Source organism: Antechinus flavipes, chromosome 1 (assembly GCF_016432865.1).
Source record: "Antechinus flavipes isolate AdamAnt ecotype Samford, QLD, Australia chromosome 1, AdamAnt_v2, whole genome shotgun sequence".
In the NCBI taxonomy this organism is placed as follows: domain Eukaryota; kingdom Metazoa; phylum Chordata; class Mammalia; order Dasyuromorphia; family Dasyuridae; genus Antechinus; species Antechinus flavipes.
In genome coordinates, this window is record NC_067398.1 from 527619653 (window position 1) to 527641583 (window position 21931).

Here is a 21931-nt window from a genome sequence, read left to right on the forward strand (position 1 = left end):
ATCAAATTATCAATTCCTTTTAGTACAGTATAATACAATACTATTATTGTGGATAAAGAAAGTGTCAGGACTGGGAGTGGGGAGGATACTAATATGGGCAGCCTCTAACTGAGATTCAAGGTCATTATAGGATTAGAATCTTACCTTGATACCTACAACTAGAATAGCCAGCTTCCTCATTTTTGATAATGTATTATCTCAAGAAATATAATATATATGGTGACAAAAGAATTCTTTCATAACATATATGTATGTATGTATGTATATAATGTAATGATGTCTGATCTAGCTTTCTGGTGGGCTTCAGGCTGATGGCCTTGGGCTTAGTGGGGGACTGAAGTGAAGGAGGCAGGAGAGCAGACACGTGGCTGGTCGAAGATGTAGTCTGGCCTCTGGAGTCTGGAGCCTGAAATCTTCTTTGTGGCTGAGATCACAATGGCCAAGAGAGCCTCCTTTCTCTGAGTCTCCCCTTAAATACCCAGCAGGACTACATCACCACACCACAATGGGTATGTGCAGCTGTAGAACATCACATCACCACATTACCCTAAGTATAAGCCAACTAGACTGACCACATCATGACATTACGTCAAGTGTGTGCTTAGAGAACCACCATCTCACACCAAGTAGGTATTTAACTATGAGTACCCTGCTGTTCTAGATTCAAGTATACCCTTTCAGTGACATATATATATATTATATATATATATATATTTTATACACACCCACATATGCCATATATATATGGTATATATACATATGATACATAATTGATATATAATATATTATATTTGTTATATAATAATTTATGAATAAATTTTAGTTAGCTGACTAGATGAGTTGATGAAAACAAAACAGTTGAAATCATCAAAAGAAGCCTATAGAAATTTCAAAGTTTTAGGTATCAGTCAAGATAGCTCAGTGACATGCAGCATGCAAATATAAAGAAACTATTTCCAATAGTATGTGACAATTTTGTGTCACAAAAAGAAACACTCCTAAAAAAGAAACAAAAAAACACTTCATGGTAACAACCACTAGCAGCAACAGCAACAACAATAAGAGCAACAGCTTGGGCATCTTTATGTGCATAACTATCCCAATGTGCAGTATATCCCAAAAGCCTTAGTAAAGTTTCAAGCTTTATAGCATAATGATCTTTGGAACAAAAGTATATAATGAAAGTATTATAATAAAGGTAAAGAATAAGAGAGGTAGGACATCCTTCCCCCTCATTTAGATGGAACTTGAGGAATAAAAAGAAGATATATTACCCTGCACATCATGGGACTGGAAGGAAGAAATATGTTTTTATGCATATAAGTTACTGTACTTCACTTAGGTAGCTTGGAGTCAAGAAAAGTCATCTTCAAATCTTGTCATTTGCTAGTTGTGTGATTCTTGGCAAATCACTTAACCAATTTGTCTTATTTTCCTCATCTGTACAATGAGCTGGAAAAGGAAATAGGATATCATTCTGGAATCTTTGCCAAGAAAATTGCAAATGGGGTCATGAAGATGTGAACACAATTGAAAACAATTGAACAAGAATTTTTGTGATAAGGGGACGTTGTATTATACACGGTGAGCTTGTTCCCTGTAGCTAATGCTTCAAATCTTCTCTAAGTCATTTCCAAATCTGAAAATCCATAAGAGGGTTGGAGGCAGTAAGGCACAATGACAATAGATTTCCTAAATGCTTATTGAATGAAGGATCTTGTATATTTCCCATGATATCTTTCATAGTATCAGGCATACATTAAGTATTCATACATATTTGCATAATGAAGTGGTTTGCAATTAAAGCAAAAAAAGGTTTTTTTTCAATAAAATAGGCAGAGATTTCTCTGATAAAATCTCTAAATTCTTTGTGTGTGTGTATTTGTGTGTGTGTATTTCCTCTCTACAATTCTGCTCAATGATTTAGGTACCTGCCATAGTTAGTAAGTGGTATTTACTTATGGAGCACAACACCAATAATTTAAGTATTCCTGAATCATAGATAATTTATCATTTATGATTAGAGTTGGAAAAGGGCCTAGGGGTCATTTTGTCAAACCTTCTCCTTTTTCAAATATGGATAGGTTATATATTAGGTTAGTGATGGCATTGTGAGTATAGTGACTTATTAAAAATAGCTTATTTAGAGTAATCAATAAAACTAGTCAATTGTATGCTATAAGAAGAAAATAAAATAAGAAAAATAGAGGTCAAATATTTAAAAGAAATATAAATGTCAGAGTATCATGAAATATCTTCTACCACTTTATCAACTGTTACGTTATTGGTTTATAGCTAAGCTTTTGAAGACCTCCTAGCCTAGTTGCAGTATTAACATGTCTCTTTCTGCTTAGTGTCAGAATCCTTTGGAGCTGTGTTCACATGGACTTTAATTTCAAACATTTTCATTGTTCACTGCTAACATTGGTCTTTAAGAGCTTCAGGCTGCATCAGTTTCCCAGAATTTTACCTATATACCTAGTCAGAAAGGTAGAAAATTAAACAGGCCAGTTTTTTTTTCCCCAATTTTAATTAGATGCTTTTCTTAAGATGTTGCCAGGATTTCTATTTTGATTTCCAGTCTAATATTTAAAAGAGGAAACTGACTTTGTCCATTTTCAGTTAAATTAAATTCAATATGCATTTATTTTATTTTATTTGCTTATTTTTATTATTTATTACACAGTCATTTTGCTGAGTACTAGGTATACAAAGATAAAATGAAAACAGCCTCTGCCTTTATTCAGGTTTCTGTCCTTGTTTTCTGTTCCTCCTGGATAACTCTAACTAAAACTCTTTAATGAAGGCAGATAGAATGAGTCCAATACTCAGACTTTATTTTTGGTCCTTTGTTACTCAGTAAAGACAAACTTTACTGTCCTATGATTGCTATGTATCTTTTAGACAAATAGAACATGCTTAATTTAGTTTTGCATGGGTCTTGCTTCTGTCAGCTTTATTGTTTTAGCATATTTTTCTATCTGGGATATTTTGGGAGTTAGAATTTTAGGAAGACCAAACTTCTTTATTTTTATTATTTTAAATAAAATTAGATTATATAAAACATAATGGTTTTGTAATATTTTAATAGACAAAACATGTTGGTATAGAATTTTACTCTCCTCATTCATATGCCTATTCAGTGACTAATTTTTCTTTGGTTATTTATTTACTTTTAATTTACATTGCTTTATAAATTATGTTGGGAGAGAAAAATGAGAACAAAAGGGAAAGACCATGGGAAAGGGGAAAAAAATAGAAAAAAGAAGTGAACATAGCATGTGTTGATTTACATTCAATCTCTATAGTACTTTTTTTTTTCTGGATCCTTATGGTATTTTCTATCCAAAGTCTATTGGGATTGTATTAGATCACTAAACCAATGAGAAGAAACAAGTCTTTCATAGTTGATTATTGCACATTCTTGCTGTTGCTATGTACAATGTATTCCCAGCTCTGCTTGTTGAGCTCAGCATCAGTTCCTATAAATATTTCAAGTTTTTTTTTTTAAATCAGCATGTTCATCATTTTTTTATAAAAAAATAATATTAACTTCATATACCACAACTTGTTCAGCCATTCCTCAGTTGCATCTACTCATTTTCCAATTCTACTTTCCAATTCTAATACTACAAAAAAGATCTATTACAAATATTTATACACGTGTGATTCCTTTTCCCTCCTTTATGATTTCCTTGGAATACAGACCTAGTGTGGCAGTGCTGGGTCAAAGGTATGCACAATTTTATAGACTTTTGAACATAGTTCCAAATTGTTCTCCAGAATGATTGGATCATTTCACAACTCTACTAACAAAACATTGGTGTTCCAATTTTCTCACATTCCCTCCAATACTTATCATTATATTTTTCCTGTTATATTAGCCAATTTGAGAGGTATGAGGTAGTACTTCAGAATTATTTTAAGTTGCATTTCTCTAATAGATAATGATTTAGAGCATTTTTTCATATGACTATAAATGGCTTTACTTTTGCCATCTCAAAATTGTCTGTTCATATATTTTGACCATTTAACAACTGGGGAATGACTTGTATTCTTATAAATTTAACAAAGTTCTTTATATATTTAAATGAGACCTTTATTAGAAATACTGGCTGTAATTCCCCCCCCCCCAGCTTTGTAGGTAAATTATCCATTGTTTTCCTTATTTGTTTATGGTATCAACCCTTATGTTCAAATCATATATTCATTTTAACATTATTTTGATATGGGATATGAGATGTAGGTCTATTCCAAGTTTGTGACATTACTTTCCAGTTTTCTCAGCAATTCTTGTCAAATAATGAGTTCTTATTATAAAAGCTGGAGTTTGGGGGAATTATCAAAATCAGATTGCTATAGGCCTGGACTATTGTGTCATGTGTATCTAATCTATTTCACTGATCTACCACTCTATATCTTAATCAGTACCAAATGGTTTTGATTTACTGCTATTTTATAATATTGTTTTAGGTTCGGTAATGCTAAGCCACCATCCTTTGTATTTTTTTTTCATTAATTCTCTTTTGTTCTTCTAGATGAATTGTGTTATTATTTTTTCTAGTTGTATAAAATGCTGAAGGGCTTTGCAAATAATATATAGAAATCCTGATGATTTGTGTGGGGTTATTTTATATCCTGCAACTTTGCTAAAGCTGTGAATTCTTTCCAGTAGGTTTTTTGATGATTTTCTAGGATTCTCTAATTGATAGTTTCATTTTCTCATTGCCTATTTGTAATGTTGGGGCTAGCTTTCTGGTGGACCTCGGGATTAGCTCGAGTCCTTAGTCTTAGTGGAGAAGTGATGAAGGCAGGACAGTCACCATGAGGATGGTCAAAAATGGAATGTTTCATCTCCAGTCCTTATCAGCCCTTAAATACCTTGGTATGATTATTACATCATTATAGCACACTATATATATGTGAACAAGAGAACCATTACATTACCATACAAAGTACTAAGTATTTGTATACTAAAGAACCATTATATCATCAATTCCACTGAGTTAACACCTTGTTGTAAGAATCCTTGTTTCAAGTATGTTTCTCCAGAGATCTGGCCCTCTACATCTATTCTAATTCCTTTAATTTATTTTTCTTATTCTTAAAGCCAACATTTCTAGTACAATATTGAATAATGGTAGTGATAATAAGCATCCTTATTTCATCGCTGATCTAAATGGGAATGTGTTCAGCTTCTCTCCTTTGCAAATAATGGTTGCTGTAGGTTTTAGATAGATCTTACTATTTGTTATTTTAAGGAAAACCCCCTTTATTCCTATGTTCACTAGTGTTTTTAATAGGAATGTATGCAGTATTTTCTCAAAAGCTATTTCTGCATCTATTAAGATTATCATATAATTTCTGTTGGTTTTGTTATTGATATGATCGATTATGATAATAGTTTTCTTTATATTGAACAAATCCTGAATTCTTAGTATAAAACCCACTTGATTGTAATACATTATCCTGGTGATAAATTGCTTCAATCTCTTTGTTAATATTTTATTTAAAATTTTTTGCATAAACATTCATCAGGTAGATTGGTCTATAATCTTCTTTCTATTTTGGCTCTTCCTGGTTTAGGTATCAATGCCATATTTATGTCATAGAAAGAATTGGGAATACTCTTTCTTTACCTATTTTTCCAAATCATTTACATAGTATTGAAATTAATTGTTCTTTAAATATTTGATAGAATTCTCTTGCATATCCATCTGGTACTGGAGTTTAGGGAATTCATTAATGACTTGTTCAATTTCTTTTTCTAAAATGAACAATAATTTCCTCTTCTATTAACCTGGGCAATTTATATTTTTGTAAATATTCATTCATTTCAGTTAGATTGTAAAACTTGCTGTCATATAGCTGGGGATAATAGCTCCTAATTATTGTTTTAATTTCTTTGTCATTGGTTTTAAGTTCACCCTTTTCATTTTAGATGCTAGTGATTTTCTTTTTTTCTTTCCCTTTTCTGATCAAATTAATCAAAGATTTATCTATTTTGTTGTTTATTCATAAAACCAACTCAGTTTTATGTAGTACTTCAATAGGTTTTTTGTTTTGTTTTGTTTTGTTTTTTTTAGTTTCTATTTTATTAATCTCTTGAGTTTCAGAATTTCTAATTTGGTTTTAATTGGCATTTTAAAATTTGCTCTTTTTCTAGTTTTTTAGTTGCATGCCTAATTCATTGATTTTTCTCTTTTTCTATTTTATTCATGTAACTATTTAGAGTAAAATTTCCTCTAAGAATTGCTTTGGCGTCCCTTAGTTTTGGACATATTATTTCATTATTGTCATTTCCTTGAAGGAGATTATGTATGGTTTCTATAATTTGTCGTTTTAATGCTCTCATTCTTTAGACTTAGATTATTTAATTTCCAATTGTTTTTTAGTCTATCTTTCCCTGACCCTTTATTGAATATAATTTTTATTGCATTGTGGTCTGAAAAGTATGCATTTATTATTTCTGCCTTTTTGCACTTGAGTGTGAGGTTTTTATACCCTAATACAAGGTCAATTTTTGTGTAGGTGAGGAAAAGTTATATTCCTTTCTGTCTCTATTCAGTTTTCTCCAGAGGTTTATCACATCTAGGTTTTTTATGGTTCTATTAACCTCTCTAATTTCTTTTTTATTTATTTGGTGATTAGATCTGTCTGATTCTGAGAGGGGAAGGTTGAGATCCTCCAATAGAATAATTCTGCTATTTATTTCATCTTACAACTGGCTTAAAATCTTCTCTAGGAATATGCCTCCTCTACCACTTGATAGATGCCCATTTAGTATCATTACTAATTCATTATTAATGGTACCCTTTGTCAAAATGTACCTTCCTTCCTTATTTCTTTTTAAAAGATCTACATTTATTTTTGCCTTACCTGGGAACAGCATTACTACCTTTGCTTTTTTTTTTTTTTTTTTTTTTTTTAATCTGAAACAATTTTTTTTTCCAGCCTTTTACCTTTACTCTGTATGTGTCTCTCTGTATCAGATGTGTTTCTTGTAAACAACATATTACAGGATTCTGTTTTTTTGATCTATTCTGCTATTCCCTTCTGTATTATGGGAGAGTTTATTGCATTCACATTCACAGTTAAGGTTACTAGCTCTGTATTTCCATCCATCCTATTTTCTCTCCTGTATATACTTTTGTTCTGTCTTTTCAACCTGTCCTCAGTAGTGTTTTTGACCCATGCCACCTACTACGTTATCTTCTGTCCACTCCATCCTTCTCTTAGTAGTGTTGCTTTTTTCAGCCCTCTCCACCCAATATTTTATTTTCTATCTCTCTTCTCCCATTCTCTTACCTTTTTTTTTTTTTTTTTTAACTCATGTTTCTGTCTTCCCTTCTATCTAGGCCCTTTCTTTTCTTTCCATTTTTCTTTTTAGAACATGCAAGATCCTGGATAATTCTGATTGCTGCTATTTGCTATTTGAATTTGAATTTCTGGAAGCTTGTAATATTTTTTCCTTGAGATTATAATTCTGACGTTTTGCAACAGTGATCCTTGATGTTTTCCTTGTGGGATCTCTTTCCAAATGTGATCAATGAATCCTTTCAATTAATATTTACTTTCTGTTTCTAGAATATTGGTGTGGTTTCTCTGGATGATCTTTTGAACAATGCCATTGAGGTTCTTTTGTTGATCATGGCCTTCAGTAGACTAATGATTTTACAATTGTCCCTTTTGGATCTGTTTTCCAGATTGGATTTTTTCCAATGAAGTAGTTTATATTTTCTTCCATTTTTTCATTCTTTTAAATTTGTTTGACTGATACTGTATGTCTCATAGAGTCCTAAGATTCCATTTGCCCCATCCTAATTTTTAACATGTGATTTTCTTAATTTAGCTTTTGTATCTCTTTTTTCCATTTAGTTAATTCTACTTCTCAATGTGTTGTTTTCCTCAGTGGATTTGTTTTGCATTTGGCCAATTGTATTTTTTAAGGAATCGCCTTCTTTTTCCATAGTTCTCATTTTTTCTTCTATCTCTTTAACTTTTATAATTTTATAAGTACTTTCAAAAAGCCTCTTTGGGGTTTGAGAACAATTCTTTTCTGTTTCTTGGTCATTTTAATTCCTTTTCTTTTGGTATTTTTTTTTTTGTTGTTGTTGTTGTTGTTGTTGTTGTTGTTGAGCTCTGCTCTTTGGGTAAAGGAAGTGCTGTCCCAAGCTTCCTGTTTAATTCTAAGCCTGGACTTTGACTACAGAGGCTTCTTGTGTTTGCAGAGGGTAGCGTTATCTGCTTGTTCCAGAAAACTGCCTGGTTTCCCAGAATTTGTCTTCTGAGCTGTGGCTAGGGGCTGCTCTATTGCTTTGCTCTGCTACTGTGCCAGGACCAAGGCTTGTTGATATACTGTGATTAAGAACTTCTCACTGGTTTTCTCTGTCTGAGTTGAACCTAACATCCCTTTAACCTTAGTGAGTTTGATCTTTCTTGAACTTTTTCCAATGTGTGTTGAGCTAGAAAGTTGTTTTATTCCATCAGACTTTGTTCAGAAGCTTGGTTTCATGTGTTTTTCTAGGGAAACTGGGAGAGCTCCAATGATTAATTTTTAATGTTAAAAAAAAATCTCTTAACTCACAAACTTTTTCAGAAATATTCAGCTAGGATGTGGATACTAATTCCTTGTATCAGAGTTTACATATAAATCTTTATAACTTAGTAAGTATTTTTACAGTATTATTCTTATTAACAATATTGTAGTTGTCACATATATACATATTTATTCTTCCTTTCTCCTTTCTTAACTATATAAGGGTTTATATAAATGTTTTCAAGTTTCTCTGAATTCCTTATGTTCATTATTTTAACTGTATAGCAATATTTTTTTATTCATATGTCACAACTTGTTCAACCAACTAATGAATATCCACTTCATACTTTTGAACACCAACTATTGATAACATCTAGATTGTAAACCTGAGGAACTTAGAAGATGGAAGTACTATTAATAGTTTTTATTTCTTTGAGGTTTTGTTGTTGTGGTAATGGTTATGTTTGTTTGATTTTTACCGCAAAAATTGTAATAAATACTTTGGAATTTGTCCTCATACATTTTCTTCATATTCTGTTTCATACTGTTAGATCAAACAGTACAAATATAAATACCATCTGAACTATTTCTTTTAACATGTAACGTTGCTCTATTTTGAGGGAATAATAACAAAAATACTGGATATTTTGCAACTAACTTTTATCTTTGTTTTTAATGGTACTGTTATTTGGTTTAATGTTTTAATGAAGGATTTTTATTGTGCCTATTCCCCAAGGCTTTTATATAGCAAAGGATACCATTGAAAGATTCAATTAAAATAACTGGGATATAAAAATATATAGAAATTGGCAGTCGCCTTAATAGTACAGCAAAGAATTTTTTTTTGTGTGTGTGTGTGTGTTATATAGTCTTCACTTGATGAGGGTCATATTAAGTATAAGGAGATGCAAAAGTTGCATTCTTCCATTGCATAGTGAATAGAATTTTGAAAACCATGCTTGCATACATAATATCACAAAATCAGAAGAATTTTATTTGGAAGAAACTATAATAACCATCCCCTTTTACAAAATGACAACAGCAATAATAATAGAAAAGAAATTAGTCAATATAATGACATATTTTTGAAGATGTTTTCTGACCTCAAGTAATAAAACAAGTATTTTACTTCAAACTGGTGCCATAATCTGCCAATTAAAACACAAAACTCATATTTTAAAAGTTTTAGAAAATAATATTTTTAGAGATGTTAGATATTTGAAATTATCATATTCCTTTTTTATGGTCAGTGGTAAATATTACTTTAAAAATTACTCAAAAATCATTTTAGGGTTTATATATTTGGATGTTAATATTTCTGATATCATGCTTATCATGTAAAAAAATTGTCTTTTCCTTTTTGAGGAAACAGATTTGTAGATTGCTTAAAAAGAGTTTTAATCCACTTTCATTTGTCTTTTAGGGTGCCAACAAAGGCTTTAGATGAGGAGAGGAAAAGATGTTCTAAGTGGATGGATATATCAGAAACCTCTGGGAAGGAAGGAAGAAAGAAGGGAGGGAAGAAAGAGGAGGAAGGAGGGAAGGAAGAAAAAAGAGAAGCAGGGAAGGAGGAAGCAAACTTTAATAAAGTGCCTACTATGTGGGGGACACTAAGCTAAACAATTGATAAATATTCAATCTGATCTTCACAACTTGAGAGTTAAATGCTATTTCTATGCCTATTTTATAGATGAGGAAACTGAAGCTGACTGGGATTAAGGGTCTTGTCCTGGGTTAAACACCTAGTAATATCTGAAGCTTGACTTGTTGTCAGGTTTTTCTGACTCCAGGCCCATCACTCTTTATCTATCTGGCCACAGCTTGGGGAAGTGGTTTACTGAGAGAAAAAATAGGGAAGGGAAAAGAGTCTAACCACTATAGGTGTAATGGCTTGTGAAAGAAATGAGAAGTAGAGATATTGTAGAGTAAGTGTAATGAAAAGGTTTTAAGGTTACAACAATGAGGGAAAAGTAACAAAAGATTGTGACCAAGATAAAGGATTTTTAAGCATGGAAATGTTGCATTATGCATGATGGAGAAATCAGATATGTGATCATCATTGTATGTATATTTTGCGTGTAAGAATATAAAAAAAATGTAAAATGAGTAATGAGAAAAAGAGGGGTTAAGGTGTTTAAGGGAGCATGAATATGTATGTTTAATTTCTCTAGGAAGGGCAGATGTAGGGAAGGAAAGACTGTGTCAGGCACTGAATTCACAGAAAAAAGTGGAGTATCCTCTAGGTCAATAGATAAGTACAATATAAAGTTATTAATGTAAAGTTCAAGTAACTGATATATCTATATAGAAGTTGAAAAAAAAATCAGAGAAGAATACTTTGAATTGCAAATAGTGTGAAAAGATGGTTATAACGTGCAATCAGATTGAATTAAAGCAAACAAAGTGAAAAGGATTAAGAAGGTCTCATTATACTCTTCTCTAGTAAAATTACATATGCAGTTCAGTTATAGATGTCACATTTTAGTTAGGATCATAATAAACTGGTCAGTATCCACAGAAGGGCAATCAAAATAATGAAAAATGGAAATATCTGATGATGTTTATCTAGAAGAAGGGAACTTTTAGGGTGAAGCTATTTTGTGACTATTGTTCTTCAGCATGTGGAGGAAGATTTAGACCTATTTTGCACATTCCCAAAGGACTTAACATTAATGGAAGGATCATAAAGAGGTAAAATTTAATTTTCATGTAAGAGTTAAAACAAACTTTCTGACAATTCGACTTGCCCTACATTAGAATGGGCCATGCCACAACTCCTATAATTTGATGACTCTGTCTCAGAAAATAGTGAACTCAGTTGCCTCTTAGGTCTTTAAGCAAAACTAGTCCAAGTACTTTCCAGATTACTAGTACAGAATTGTCTTTTTGTACTACAAGTTGATATGGGTGGCTGGCCTCCAAGGTTCCTACATTAATGTTCATGACAACATAATACTGATGTCAAAAGGATCACAATTTTCCCATTGAAAATATATATACACACACATAAACACAGACATGCACAGAATCCTTCATTAGACTGTGAAGTACTTGAAAGCAAGGGCAATCTTTTGCGATTCTTTGAATCCCCAGTGCTTAGCACATAATGGGTCATTAATAAAACTTTGTTGACAGTCTGACACACAGTATTTACTAATATGTGTATATATGTATATACAAATGTATGTATGTAGACATCTATATATACATTTGTAGACATATAACACACATACAATGAACAAACTTTAAGTTTTCCACCTGACAGAGGCAGCTAGATGGTACAGCATATTGTGTTAGAATTAAGATGAGCAAAATTCAACTCCAGATCCAGATCCTTATTAGCTATTTCCTTCAGCAAATCATTTCACTTCTTTCTGTCTCAGTTTCATTTATAAAATGAAGATGCTAATTGCATCTGCCTCTCTGTGTTGTTGTGAGGATAAAATGAAATAATATTTGAAAAGTACTTTGTAAAATACTTCATAAATATAAATAACTATTATTATCATTTTTTTCTTGAGGCAATTGGAGTTACATGACTTGTCCAGGGTCACACAGCTAGAAAGTGTTACGTGTCTGAGACTGCATTTGAACTCAGGTTCTCCTGACTTCAGGACTGGTGCTCCATCCCTAGCTGCCCCTATTATTATCATTCTTAATCTGCATAATAGGTACTCTTCGGTGTCCTTATATTTCTTATGTGGATAATTAGGCCAAATACTATTGAATATTATGAATTTTTTTTTGAAGGATCTACAGTATTGCACAATTTGATGAACTTAAAGCATCTGGAGAAATTCAGCCTCTATAGGGTATCCCTTCTGAACTTGGACTCCATAGTAGTTCTTTTCTCTGCCAGTGATAGTATCTTTAATGAATATATATTACCTTTTTTCATGCCTCATCTGACACTAATTATCAGAGGATCATTATTTATTATATCATTTAGTTTATTTTTCAGAGAATTTTGTATGTTTTTAAAAGGTAAATTGAGTTATTATATTGGAAGAAAACATTTAATGTAGCTTTTAGCTACCAATCAGTCAAATAAAATGTGCCAGGCACTGTGTTAGACACAAAGAAAGATAAAAGTCAGTCCCTTGTGTCAGAGAGCTCACAATTTAATGAGATAGACTATATACAAATAACTATGTATAAACTAGCTATCTATAGGATAAATTGGAAATAATCAACAAAGCAAAGGAGCTGGAGAGATCAAGAAAGGCTTCTTGTAGAAGGTAAGATTTAAACTGAGACTTAAAGGAAACCAAGTAAAAGACTGAAGAAGGAGAGAATTTTTTAGAGGGAAAAGCCAGTGAAAATACCTAGAATCTGGAGATGAAATCTTTTTATTGCAATGTTTGAATAATAGCAAAGAAGCTAGTGTTGTTGGGGTGAAGAGTATGTGCAGGAGTATGAAGTTAAGAAGACTGGAAATGTTTAAAGGGAAGGATATTATGTTGAAGGGCATGTTATGAAGGGTTTTGAATATCAGGAAATATGATATTTGGTCCTGGAGGTGATATGGTATCAGGGAAATTTATTGAGTAGGTGAAAACATGGTCAGACCTATTATAGAAAGATCATTTTTACAGCCTAAAGTGATATTTATTTTATAATAGCCCATTAATAATAAACACAGCAGAATCTTATGTTTTCTACTACTTTCAGACAATTATCTAATGGCAAAGATGTGGTCTACTGTGAAATATTACCTATAAAAGCCCACCTATTGTTCATTAATGACATCAAGAATGTCCTTAATTAATCTGTATGCAGATTTTTCCCCCTCAAAGTTTTATATAAAGTGACAAAATGAGCTTTATCATAGTGATTTTTGCTTTTTCAGCCATTTTTTAAGTATTCAAAATGTCTAAGCTTTTCTCCCTCTCTCTTTTCTTCCCTAATCCCCTCTCTCTTATCCACAAACACAATTTTGTAATTTCCCCTTTAATATAATTTGTAAATTAGTTCCTCAATACTTTCAGTATTGTGTTGCTTCTAGCATGAATTGCCTCTAAATATTCAGAATAAGCCATATGCTTTTCCTTTTGTGTTCTTTTGGTTGTTTGAGTTGAAGGATAGTAGCTCCGTTTTTCTTTACAATCGTAAGAGTTTTTATTTATTTTTTAATTTTCCCAAAGTACATTTGTATATCGTGTGCATTTTTCTTGTGTTAGCTATCTTCCATTTTCATTTTTAAAATGTCTGCAAGATGACTTTACTTCATTAAGCTTCCCTACCCTCATTCTTTAATGTGCTTTTACTTTCTATTGCTTCTTTATTCTGAAGTCACTCTGTTCATAGAGACATGAATTAACATAACTAACATATTCTCTCTCTGTCTCTGTCTCTGTCTCTATCTCTCTCTGCTTTTCTCTCCCTTTCTGTCTGTCTTTGTCTCTGTCTGTCTCTCTATTTCTCTGTCTGTGTGTCTCTCTCTTTTCTCTCTCTCTCCTCTCCCCCGCAATAACATAGTGCTTGAAACATGTCACTTCATAAATTATCATTGCTTTATTGACTTGCATAACATTATAGAATTATTCCCTGATGGTTAAAGTAAAAATCAATTTCATTTACTGCAATGTCATTTTGTGCTTTCAGTGTTCATCAACATACCAAAAAGTACTCATAACATACAATCACAAAATTTTTGTGTAATCTATGAATCTGTAGTTTTTCTTTCATTCTTATTCCTGAGTCATATTTTCTAGCATACATATTTTTGTTGTCATCTGAATCTATTGCCTTCTTTGCATTAAAATCATGATGTATCAGGTTAATATAGAAGGTCATTTCAAGGTTCTTATTTTCTCTTGATATGGCCTTCTAGAATCCATGGTCACCTCCATGCTGTGATGAAATATAATAATAGGAATTTGAGAAAAGATTTATTCAATAGATATATTTCAGGTTATTTTTTTTCACATAAGGAGACAAATACCATCCATTGTTCTGTAGGGGCAGTTAATTGGCACAGTGGATACAATGCTGGGCCCAGAATTAGGAAGACCCAACTTCAAATAAGACTTCTGACACTTACTATCTGTATGACTCTGATTTAGTCTCAGTTTTTCCATCTATCAAATGGACATTATGGTAACATTTACTTCCCAGGATTGTTGTGAGAATCAAATAAATATTTGGAAAGTACTTAGCACACTGCCTGGTCAATAATAGGTACTATATAAATGTGAGTTATTAATATTAATTGCAGAAAGGACCATGAAAATTCATAGACAAAAAAAAAAAAAAAGCAAAATGGTCTTTTGTCCTTTCTAGTTTTTAATATATTTTTGTTGGGCTGATTTACACAGATGCTATTGCTGATGCTTGCAGGTTGAGCACATTGCTTTTTTCATCATCTTCAGGGATTTTCATACATTTTTCATCTATTTTCAAAATACAATTTTGTAAGGTGAATTAAAAAAATTGTGCAATCCCATCATTTCCAGTTGCTAAGAATCATTTTACTTCTCCAACCAATTTATCTCCCATTAGCATCTATTTCTTAACATTCCCAAGATCAACATACAGATCTGGAGTCCCATTGTACCTCTCACTTGGATTAATAATAATATTCCCCTAAATTGTCTTTTAGCCAAGTTTGGTCATAGGAATAACTTTCCTAAAGTACAAATTTTGCCATGTCACTTCTCTGATTAAAATATTTCAATGGCTTCACATTTTCTGTGGAATAAAATGTCATCCTCATCTAACTTATAAGCTTTACTATTCTCATTTAGGAGCTTTTCTTTCTAAATAAAATGGGCTACAAAATATTCCACAGACTCATTATTCCATTCACTGCCTTTAAGGACTCATCAAAACACTACAAACCTTAAATGTACTCCCTCTTTATCTCTACCCTTCAATGACTTTTTTTTCCCCTGATTGAGTCCTTCCTCTTTATTTCCTTTCCCCCTACTTTATAAAGCTTTTTTTTTTTTATTTTTCCAAATACATGCAAAGATAATTTTCAACATTCACTTTTGCAAAATCTTGTGTTCCATTTTTTTTTTCTAACCTCAACCCCCTCCCAAAGAAATCCAATATAGGTTAAACATTTGCAATGCTTCTGAAAATATTTCCATATTTGTCATACTACACAAGAAAAATCAGATCAAATAGGGAAAAAAATGAAAAAGAAAAAAAAAAAAGCAAGTAAACAACAACAAAGATGAAAATACTATGTTGTGGTCCACATTTAGTCCCCACAGACCTTTCTTTGGATGCAAATGGCTCTCTTCATTATAAGTGTATTGGAATTGCTCTGAATCAACTCATTGTTGAAAAGATTCAAGTCCATCACAGGTGATCATCACATAACCTGGTTTTGCTGTGTACAGTGTTTTCTTGGTTCTACTCACTTCGCTTAGCATCAGTTGATGTAAGTCTTTCCAGGCTTTTCTGAAATCAGGCTATTTGTCATTTCTTTTAGAACAACAATATTTCATTAAGTTTATACCAAAACTTAGCCATTCCCCAACTGATGTGCATCCACCAAATGCCAGCTCCTTGGCACTACAAAAAGGGCTACTACAATGTAAATTCTTTTTCCTCTTTTATGATCTCTTTGGGATACATATCCAGTAGAGACACTGCTGAATCAAAGGATATGCACATTTTTATAGCCCTTTGGGCATAGTGCCAAATTGCTCTCCAGAATGGTTGTATCATTTCACAATATCTACCAACAATGCATAACTATCCCAATTTTCTCATATCCTTTCCATCATTTATCATTATCTTTTCCTGTTACCTTAGCCAATATGAGAAATGTGAAGTGGTACCTCAAAGCTGTCTTAATTTGCATTTATTTAATTAATAGCAATTTAGAGCATTTTTTCATATGGCTAAAAATGGCTTTAATTTCTTTGTTTGGAAATTATCTCTTCAAATTTTTTGACCATTTAGCAATTGGGGAATGGTTTGTATTCTTATAAATTTGAGTCAATTTTCTATATATTTTAGAAAATAGCCCTTTATCAGAAATATTAGATGTGGACATTTCCTCCCCTTTCTTCTTCCCTTTCTAATCTTGTTTGTATAAAACCATTTTTAATTTAATGTAATCAAAATTACACATTTTGCATTCTATAATATGCTCTAATTCTTCTTTAGTCATAAATACCTTTTTCCCCCATAGATCTGAGAGGCAGATAATCCCTTATTCTCCTAATTTGCTTATAGTAACCTTCTTTATGTCTTAATGAAACTGTTTAACTCTTATCTTGGTACAGGATCTTTCAGGGACTTAAGCTACAACAACATCTAGCTTCTTGAAGAGTACCCCAGCCCTTAGTCATACTTGAGACTAATCTGAATCAAGAGTATGAAATAGTTATTAGAAAAATGTCTACCTTTTCATCATTCCTCATGTTTTGTATAATCTAATCCTCCCTCTCCCCCAGTAGTATTTCTTTTTTCTCATCACATTCACAGCTTTCTCTCTGATTTCCTTACCAAACCTGAAATTGGATGCTTAGTTTACAGTACTCTACAATATTTTTATAAGGTTAAATGTCATTTTAGTGTCATCTGAATTTTAATTGGAATCCAAGCTGTATACAAAGGAATGAAATTATAGTGATGCACTTCTAAGTATCTGATGGGAGATAATTTAAGGGTGGGTTTCAGGTGTTCCCTTTGTCTGTCATATGTCAGTTTAGTTTCCCATTGTCTGTTTCATAGGCTTTCAGAGAAAAAAAAAAAGTAGCCAAGAGTCAACTTCTTTATACTTAGTTTACCTGGTTCTTAAAAAAATAAATAAAAAAATAAAAAAAGTAAACATAGTCCTATAAAGATTTTCTAAAATTACCAAACTTGTGCTCCACTGCTATAATATTCTAGCTTCTATTATCAATAATAATGGCATTATTATGATTATCAGGATTAGGACTTTGTAGGAGTGGACATTTGTCCACTCTAAGGCCTGACCCAATTCTTAGTCATCACTGACAATAGTATTCATTTATCCACTCCCTTAGTTTTAAACTCTTTTTCCTAACCTAAATATCAATAATCAAAGTACTAAGGGATTCCCAAAAGATTTTTTTTTTTCTGTCTAATAGAAACAACAAGTTATTTGGAATCAGAGGACCCAGGTTCAAATATTTATTTTGTTCTCATGTCATTTTAGTCAAGCCATTTCACTTTTCTATATCAAAGAATCTTTATCTGTCACACTAGAAGGTGGAATCAGTTGATTTATAAGGTCTCTTTCACCCAGGGTCTTAAAAAATGAAAATGTTAGCTTAAAATATCACTGCCCCATAAGAAATAATTAATGAAAAGTATTCAAAGAAGCATGAGGACACTTATATGAACCGACACAAAGCAAAGTAAGAAGAACCAGGATAAAAATAATTTATACATACAGACATATATACATACATACAGTATGTGTGTGAGAGCATGCATAAAAATTTTATACTTATATGTATGTCATTTTATACGCACATATATTTAATCTTTATCCATATATATGTATATGTTTGTGTCTTTATGTGCATATGAATACATACATCTATACATCTATGTGTATAAGCATTTTATATATATATATATATATATATATATATATATATATATATATAGCACCATAAGAAATAATGAATGGGAAGTATTCAAAGAAACATGGGGACACTGATATAAATTGATACAAATGAAATAAGAAGAACAAGGATAAAAACAATGTATAAATATACACACATATACACATATGTATATGTATATAGATGTGTGTATTCATAAAATATTATATATATATGGGTATGAAACATTTTATACGTCTGTATCATATTTTATCCTTATCCATATATAGTGTGTATTTGTGGTTATGTGTATTTATATGCATAGTTATGTAAATACATATATATGTGTAGTATACATATGTACTATACATACACATTATATATTGTGTGAAATATATATATATATAGTATATATATATAGCAAGAGAGAGTATGTAAAGATTCAAAGAACTAATGCTAGCATGCATAGAACTGACTTTTATTTTATCTTTCTCTTCAGTTTCTGCTAGTTCATATCATTAAATATTAATTTTCTTACAGATGTATGTCACTAAATTCACTAAATAGGACATAATTTACTAGTCCACAGTGAAGTATATGCTACTCTTTAATTTTGCTTTATTTCATTTTTGTCTATCTGTATGATTTTCATGTTCAAGGCAAGATACCTGATAAACACACATATTATGGGGCATGATAGTAAACAGGGAGAACAGTGTTCACAAGCCAATTCAAAGTCTCAAATCACAACTATCATTCCCAATTGTAAAGGAAATTTCTTTATATGAGAAAGAGAAACAGAAATTGTATTTTAATTTAGAGAATGTAAAAATTCTAAGCCCCTTGATAAGGTCCAAGGGACTAAAACTTCTTTCTTTGATATAATTTCCAATAGAATATTAAAGATTACCGGAATGACTAGGCACTTACATTTTAAAATTTTGCATATAAACTAAACAGATGTCATGATATTTAAGGAGAATGATAATTATAAAAAAAGGGTGGATGATTTAGTTGAAAGAACACTGGCTTTAGATATGTAAGATATGGGTTAAAATACTCTATCTGCCACTGGTTCATTGATAGATATGATCTTGAACAATCATGTTATTTCAAGTTTCTTAATCTATAAAACAAAGATTATTGAAAAAAAAAAAAGAAATCTATTTACCATACAGGAAAGTTATTTGCCTATTATCTATTTACCATACCATACATATGAGGCATCATTTTACTATGTCTTTGATTACAGGCATCATTCAATTGCATGCTATATTAGATAATGTGATTTTTTTTTTTTAATCTTAACATCTTTACCCTCTAGAATCTCAATTCCTTTTAGGGGCAAATAGTATGTACACAGAAAATTAAATTCAGAATACATATGAAGTACTTTCCTAAGATAAATTGCAAGTCTAATATTAATGGGGGCTCTAGAACACACAAAGGAAAGGCAGGTCAGAGTAAAATACAGATATGGCAGGAATGCTTTTCCTCTGAGATTGTCTCTAGTTCATCTGCATATATCTTGTTTGTATATAGTTATATAAGTTTTTTTTTCCCCATTAGACTGTGAATTCTATTGAAACAACTATTCTTCTGTTTGTTTTGTTTTGTGTGTGTGTGTGTGTGTGTGTGTGTGTGTGTGTGTGTGTGTGTGTGTGTGTATCACCAGTGCCTCAGCAAAATGTTTAACATACAGTATATACCTGGTAAATGCTGGTCAACAGGTTGTAATTTAATTACAGGTATTCCAAAAAGTTTTTTGTAAGACAAAGTTGAGGCTGTCCTACAGTCTGAAATTCATACAGAGATATAGGTTGAATAAATACATAGATAAGGTACTACATTCTGACAGAATCCTAAATAAATCAACCTAACAAAGAATCTTAACAAGAAACATTGATAGCGCCAGAGACTGTTGGGAAATTAAAACATCTGTGCATCTTGTTTGTCTTCCTTTGATTTCTTTCTTAATATCAAGGATATTGCCAATGCTACTCTGAAGGTGGAGAAAATGTATGTATCTCCTAGATATGAAATCCAAGAATGATAAAGGCCAGAAGTTCTGAGTGCCTTATTTTATAAACAAAAATGGTGAGGTTCAGAAAAGGCTGAGGAAAATGATTACATAAAATTACTTGGTAGAAGAGATAGGGCTGAAACCCAGGTCTCCTGGATACTAGTTCAATATACCTACTCGTATTGTGTGTTTGTTTTTTTTTTTTTTTTTGTGTGCTTGTTTCTTACTTCCTACTCTTTTATTTTTCCTCCTACTGCCTACTTTTCTCTATTTGTTGATGAACCTGACTTTAGCTTCATTTTTGCAATTTTGTGCAAATTCAAAATACTGAATTCTTACTAAAAACAAATCAAATATGCATGCAGAGTAAAAGATGGCTGTGAATGGATCCTAACATGAGCTGCTTCTCCCTTAAATCAAAATGTTACCGATAAAAGTGAAAACAATATTTAGGTGATAAAATAATCATTTTTCTCTATATTTGGGCAGGAAGGATATTCTTTTCTGTCTACAACCACAGTGGAAAAGCCATTCTGATATATAGATGGACTTCTGTGCAAACTTCTCTGCAGGAGAGACTGCTCATTTCCCCTTAAAAAGGATGTACTGGTTACCTAGCAACTGTAAAGTTCTGCACTAATCTATAACTGCCTTCTTCTGGGAATGGATCAGCCCAGGTGCTATTTATGGCAAAAGAGCTTTGGGAAATGATAAGCAGTGGGCCAGCCTCAGGAGGGGCTCCTGTTTGTTTTCAATTCAGATTGACATTTCAAATGTGCTGGCTCCCATCCAGACTTCCTGAATCTGCCTTTGAAAGCTATAAGCACAACTTCTTTTGAAACAACATAAGAGTGAAACTTGAAAAAAAGATAGATTCAACTAAATTCAAGAAGCATTTATAAAATGCCTACTGTGTGTGAAAAAATATATGGTATGGGTAGGTGGGTGCATAAATTGAGAGATGTTTCAGCAGGATTGATTGAAACTCAGTAAAATATTTATATTAGGAACTTGCTGTACATTATAGCACTCTGCTAGGTATTTTGGAGTTTATTTTTTTAATAGTTTGGAGATTAGATAAGATACTACTCTGACCCCCATGCAGTTTATATTTGAAGTACTCACTACAAGAATAGCTGTGGGGTTTGGGCAGACCTAGCCTGGTGTCAATGGGATTTTGTACCCAGATTCTTCTAACCATATGGCTTGGGCAGTTCTCTTGAGGGATCTGTAACAATATGCTGTGTTGCTTTGCTTATATATATGAAGCCTCCTGTTTGGCTGAAACTTCGCTGCTGACAATGCTCTGTAATGGTTATTAGCCAACAATTCATTGAAGAAAGAAATCAGGAGAGGTAGCCACCAGAAGCAGGCAAGGACATTTGAATGAAATAGTTTAGATTTTCCTTGAAAATGCAGTCACATTGAAAAACCAGTGCTTCAATTTGTCCCTTAATTTCCAGCACCTGCAACTCTTACAGGCAGACCCCTTCTCGTGAGATACTATTCATTCTTTTGTATCGGAGACCCAGTAGGATCTTAGTTCCTGTGAAAGAGCTTTTTTCTTATGTTTTCATTCATCTATTTTAAACTATATAACTTTTCCTCTTTCTGCTTACTATTTATTTTCAGGTAGCATTTTACTATTACAGATGGCCTTTTATGCAATCTGAAATTGATAGGAGAGAGCCAATTTAGTGATAGTAAACAAAGTGCTACGCTCCCCTTGAGTGAAATCAGAGAAATACATCTTTTATTCTAAACCCCTCATTATGCCTCTGGATGAGAAGTATTTGATGTGTGGTTGATAGAAATAATTCTAGCCCAATATGC